Source organism: Tamandua tetradactyla, chromosome 7 (assembly GCF_023851605.1).
Source record: "Tamandua tetradactyla isolate mTamTet1 chromosome 7, mTamTet1.pri, whole genome shotgun sequence".
In the NCBI taxonomy this organism is placed as follows: Eukaryota; Metazoa; Chordata; class Mammalia; order Pilosa; family Myrmecophagidae; genus Tamandua; species Tamandua tetradactyla.
The window spans coordinates 159,194,630-159,201,071 of NC_135333.1; the positions used below are offsets into that span (position 1 = coordinate 159,194,630).

Genomic DNA, 6,442 nt, shown 5'->3' on the forward strand with positions numbered 1-6,442 from the left:
ATGCACATATAGAATCATTTCAAGGGGGACTTTTAACTCCCACCAGCTACTTGTTTATTATGTTTTGTGATTATAAGTGAGCCACTGACTTCTTGGGACCTCTGTCTCCTTTCCTGCAAAGTGAGAATGTTGTACTTCTCTCAATGGTCTTTAAGCTCTTCCAACTCTAAGAATCTATGACATTTTTTGAAGGGTCACCAAAGTATACAATCACACACTATGTGGTTTTACTTCTCCTTCAGCACAATTAAGTGCCTCCCAAATAATGACTTCACTGTCTTCTTTATTTAGGGTTTGCAGAATTTCAAAATGGTTTCAGAGTTTCAAATGGTTCCATACATCTATGCTGAAAAGCATCAGACCCATGGGAATGTAGAATTTGGCTCACTGTCATTTACCGGATTAGTAGTACAATGGAATGGGAAAGAATGAGCTTCCACTCAGGTAAGATTTTGTGTGAAATTACCAATGGAGGGGCAGAAATTCATTAAGCATTTAGTCAGATATTTCTTTTCAATCTCTTGAAGGTAAGGTAGGGAGCAGGTCTGCCTGTTTTGTTTTCTTTCTTTTTCTTGAGGTTTTTTTTTTTTATTAGTTTTATTACAAATATTTGTTTGGTTTTAATACATCTATTTACTACCACTTGTGTTTACAAATAAATGTCAACATGCTATTTATGAGAGAATTTGAATACCACACTAGAAATGATTATTTCTCCTTATTTGTTCAATTTTCCTTTTTACAAAAACAAATGCTTTTTTCTAGATCAATACAATCTGGAAATATATGAAAGCTATTCTCTTTTATTCCTAAGACTGTCTTGAAGTTTCTGAATCAAAACTGTTTCCCTATGAAATCCTGCTCAGTGGTTTAAATGCAATCATACATTATTAGACTGAGCAGGAAGAAGACCCATTTTCTGGGATTTTACCTCTACAATTCAGGTTGAAATTTTTAATATTCATGTATTTATTCTCTCTATGAGTATTTACTGAATATTTACTGTGTGCTTGGCATTATTCTTAGCCCTTGGAATGCATCAATTAAAAAAAAGATAAAAATCTCACCTTGCATTTCATATTTTAGTGAGAGAGTGGGGAAAGCTGATAATTAACAGTAAACATAATGGAAAAGTAGATACTATAGCATATTCTATATAATAAAGTGTGTGATACTGTATTTTCTCTAATAGAGTATGTGACAAGTGCGATGGAAAAAAGAGAAAACATAAAGAAGTATAAGAGGATTATGGAGATTAAGATGATGGGAGAAGGGGGGTTGCCATTTTAAATAAGGTTTCTGATAGGTTGCTCTGAGAAGGTGATAGCTGAGCTTGGAGAAAGTGAGGCCATGTGACTTGTGGATATTTAGAGAAAATTTTCTAAGCAGAACAGTAAATGCAGAGACTCAAAAACTGCATGGAGCCTGGTGTGTTAAGGTGTAACAAGGGGGTTAGGGTAAAAGCAGCAGAATGAACAAAGGGAGAGTAGGAGAGTTTAGTGGGGACAGATCATGTAGGACGTTAGACGGAACATTCTCCATTTGCTTCTCCAGGTCCATTAGGTTTTCTTCCCCATTCTGTAGCCCAGAAGACAGACAAGCATGGAGTATATCAACAAGCTCCCTTGCCCACAGGCTTCCAGCAGCATCTAGTCAATATGAGTTAGAGGACTGAAGAATAGTGAGGTTAGGAAATTTAGTATCTTGGCTTCATTGTTGCTGGGTTGCTACCATTAAATTTATCCTTTATCAAAGGCCATGAAGCTGCTCTCCTCGGCTCCCTTAACTGCTTCATCATCCTGCCCTTTTAGGCCTAGTGTTTCTATTTGTTAATGCTGCTGGAATGCAATATACCAAAAAATGGATTGGCTTTTACAAAGGGGATTTTTTAGGTTATAAATTTACAGTTCTAAGGCCATGAAAATGTCCAAATTAAGGCATCAGCAAGAGGATACCTTCACTCAAGAAAGGCTGATGGTATCTGAGGTTTCTCTGTCACATGGGCAGGCACATGGTGACATCTGCTGGCCCTTCTCTCCTAGATTGGTTTGAAAATGTCTCTCTCAGCTCCAGTGGGTCCATCTGGTTTCTCCTGGGGCATCTCCTTCTTCAAGGATCCTTCACTTCATTTTACCTCTCTGCTTTCTGTGTTGGCTCTCTCAGCTTCTGGCATCTCCAAATATTTGTGTTCTCTCCAAAATGTCCTGCTCTTAAAGGACTCTAGTAAGTAGAAACTTTGACTAGAGTCAAAGAACCCACCTTGAATGGGCAAGGTCACATGTCCATGGAAACCACCTAATCAAAAGGTCCCACCCATAACAGGTTTGCCCCTGCCAGATTGGATTAGAAGAACATGGCTTTTCTGGGATTTGTAACAGTTTCAAACCAGTGCATCTAGGGTGGTAATAGTTCTCTACTGTTGCTAGCTTCGGTGCAGTGCACCATCCTTTATTAAACTCTCCTCATTATTAGTCTGATAGTACCGCCTATTTTCCTTCCAGTCCCCTGACTAATAAAAGCATTGTAGAGCATGATAAGGACTTTGGCATTTATTCTGAGTGAAATGGGAAGCAATGGGAGAGGTTGAGTAGAGGAGTACTAACAGTCGATCTGGCTGAAAGTAGTCTGTAAGGGGGCAAGGTTGAAGCAAGTAGAGCAGTTAGGTGGCTACTGAGGTGGTTTAGGTTTTGCTTGTATCTGGTTCTATAGGCCCAGAGAGTTTCAAATGATAGCCAGTCAATCCTAATGCATCTTACAAGTCCTGAAAAGAAAATGCTAACTTTTACCATGGTCTAAAGTCTTATACGGCTGGTAAGAAAGCAATTTCTCCATCAGGGTTCTTGTTCTGTTAGAGCAGTTACTAGTAGGATAATTAGTGATCATAAGAAGAATTTTAAAAGTTGAATTAAGTGCACAGATCATTTGCTTTCTGCTTCAAGAATAAAATTTTTTTAGAACATTTTTCATTTTTCCAACAAATCTTTTGAATTGTTTACTTTCCTTTGTTCCAGGCATAATGTTTCAAATTTAAGAACAATGGGATGGCAGGTAGGGGAAGACAGACATTAATCAAATATTACCCAAATATATATCAGATTTCAAATTGGCAAGCACTGTGATGGTTTGAGAGACTGTAATAAAACCTGACTTAATCTGGGAAGTTTGTAGAACTTTGTATAAGGTATTTTTTTTTTTTTTAACATGGGCAGGCACCGGGAATCGAACCCGGGTCAATGGGATGGCAGGTGGGAATTCTGCCTGCTGAGCCACCATGGCCTGCCCAGCAGGTATTTTTATAGTAATCCCTCCACTTTGTTTAACTGGACACAAATAAAGGAGGCTTACTGGGTTGCAGCCCTGAGGTTAGATTCTTGTTAAGACCACCTTCATAGACTCTGTTTGCAATTAGCTGTGTACATAACTTATACAAAACAATAGGTATACAGTGTTGGAGTCTAAAAGAAGGGGGCAGAATTTCCACTCATAGAGTACAAACTCTGCTCTAGACACCGTTCCAGGAATTTAAATTGTATTATCTCTCCTCTCTTTCCCTCACAGCCCACACCTAATCTAGTCTGTCAGCACCACCATGAAAAGTATGTCCTTGGCCTGACAATCTCTGGGGCTTCCCATCTGGTTTAACTCAATATCATCTCAAATTTAGGCTAGTCTCCTAATTGGCCCCCACCCCTGCTTCTACTGGAGATCCCCGTAATCAGTTCTCCAGACCTTGGCCAGAGTTAGGTTCGAAAGATACTCAGAGAATGTCACTTTCCTATTCAAAATTCTCCAGTGGTTTCCCCTTAGCCTTACAAGACATGGGGAGCCCTCACCCAGCCAGTGAGGCTTGGACCATCAGCCTTTTGCCTTTCTGCCCATCTCCTCCCACACTCAGCCTCCACACTGAGATCTCAACCTATTGCCTTTCCTGGAACCCTCTAAATATGTTCTTGCTTTGGAGACTTTGCACTTGTTACTTCTTCCTGGTGTCCATGCTCTTTGCATAGATTATTGGGTAACTCGTTTCTTCTTTTGATTCAAGTTTCTCTTCAAACTCTTGGTCAAGCTTTACTGATCGTCCCATTCAAAATGCCAAGTTTCCCCTTAATCCCCCACCCTCAACCTCTATAACCCTTTGCTCTACTTAATTTTTCTTCATAGCCCTTAGCATATTCAAGGTAATGTGTGTTTATTTGCATATTTTCTAGAATATAAGTTCCTTGGAGTCAGGGATTTTTTTTTTTTCGTAGCTCCATAGTCTCAGAACCAAGCGTGGTGTCTGGTACTTGCCATAATGATACTCTATAAATATTTGCAGAATAACTGATTGACCGGATAGTCTCATTCAAAACTCATTATGATTCTCAAAGGCAAACACCAGGAGTCCAGAACCACCCCTGGTACATGTTTGTGTCCTCCTTCAGTGTCTTGAAGACAGTAGATATTTAGCAAATATCTGTGGAGCAGTGTCATGAGCCTTAAACGTTGTGAACTGCTATTGAGAGGCAACACAATATTATAAGTAAGTGCATAGCTTTTGTGCTGGACTGACCCAAATTTTAATTCTATATCTGTCACTTGTTACATCATCCTGAGCAAATCACTTAACCCTTCTGAATCCAGGTTTACTTAACTGGAACATTAGGTCAATAATAGTACTAATATGGTGGGGAAGGTTGTTGTGAAGATTAGATTAAATGAAGAATCTATTCAGCACTGGGTCTTCATGCATCGGGAATAAAATAATCCTGCAGCCTGGGTTAAGTGCCTTTCTCTGCTTCCTGTGGCCTGCAGTTATCCCAGTCAATTGATATTTTCTGTTTATGTGTTTGTTCCCTAGTAGGTTTTAAAGCTTTGGAGGGCAAGGACTTGATTTTATTATTAAATTTTCTAGGACCAGCACATCCTAGGTCCTCAATCAATCTTTTTTTTTTTTTTTTTTTGAAGTGAATAGTACAGAATTAGAGGTAACAGCCCTTCTCCTAGAGGAAAGGGGACTCTATGAAATTATTCAGGGTCAATTTCAGTGAGTCCTCAAGAAGTATTGATAAAGGACAGATATCTACCTTCAGACATATTTGCAAAAAGTTTTTAGCAGAATCCATTGTGGATAAGCTAACGTTAAACTTGTGGTCTTCATTGTGCTGGGGGTGTAGAGAAGAATGAGGATGAAAAGGAGCCTGAATAAGAAGGAGGGGGACAGACCCCATGGTGTAGACCCTGCTATCAGTTTCTGTCAGGTCTGGTTTCCTAAAGGTTCCAGTTGGATCTTTTTCATCAGTCAGTAGGTCCAGCCAATTGTGTTGGTTGAAGTAGTGGAAGTTTCTATTCAATGTATAAATAGTTGAAGAGCCTGTCTTGTTGAAATGTAAAACCAGCAAATATCCCATTTTCTCTTGGAGAGTGGATCAGGATTTGGTCCACAGTCCTGTCACATCAGGCATGTCAGGGCATTGTCCATGGGGCCGCACAGCTATGAGTTATTCATGTGAACACAACAAACAAAGGCTTAGCCTTACCAAATAATGAGCATTCTTCTCCCAAAGTTTGCTACCCAGAGAAAGGCCTAGCTGCAAGGTTACTTCGTTGGAAGCAGAAACAGACCTCACCTCCTTTAGGCTCAGTTCTTGGCAAAAATGTTTCCCCAGGAAGCTCCAGGGAACTTTAGGGTCTCCCTGGGGAAATGGAGGTTTCCATTCTTCCTTTTCTAGGGGGAGCAGGGAAGATACTTTGGATCTATGATTATGTTTATACCTGGTACAATATCAGTGGTGGTAGTTGTTGTGGGTTCCTTCTTTTATGCTCTTATTTTCAGGTCCTTATTATCTGGTGCCTTTAATTAAAAGACCAGAGAGAAGAGAAACTTCACATAGCGATTTTCTGTTTTCTCACGTATAATTATCAGTATTATTTAAAGAAGATGTAATTTCATAAGATGAATGAGGGAGCTCTTTCTCGTTTTTGATCCCTAGCTTGGAGTTGCTGTGGGGTCCTTAGACTCTTTATAGTGAATGGAGGGAACAAAACAAAACAAAACAGAGTACAGGTTTGAAATCAGATAGATGTGGGTTCAAATTCATGTTAGTTCAGATACAGAGAAGATTAGCATGGCCCCTGCACAAGGATGACACACAGATTTGTGAAGTGTTCCATATTTTTTTGGTTTTGGTTTTCAATTTCTTGACTAACTGCCAGCTTGTCTCAGATTGTTCTGTTCTTTTGCCTGTTAGAGTTCTGTGGCATCTTTGATTTGGGGAGGGGCTTATAGAAGGCATACTGTCCTTCCACAAGGAACATGACCTTGGGGGCCCAGAGTAGGAGAGACCTGGGCTTGGCCATTAGACCAAGATATGTTCTGAGATCCCTGAATAGCCTTGCCGCTAGGAGCATATAGTCTGAGCCTCATTTTGTAAAGATGGATCACAGTTACACTGTGAGGTTC

General features: G+C 39.8%; 1 non-coding gene across 1 annotated transcript; it reads left to right on the plus strand.

Annotated features, from left to right (window-relative positions):
- The first annotated feature begins 6,048 nt into the window (after positions 1–6,048).
- On the plus strand, positions 6,049–6,159 carry LOC143642999 (U6 spliceosomal RNA). The gene has a single exon (XR_013156054.1). It is a non-coding gene; the product is annotated as a U6 spliceosomal RNA (small nuclear RNA).
- The last annotated feature ends 283 nt before the right edge of the window (positions 6,160–6,442 follow it).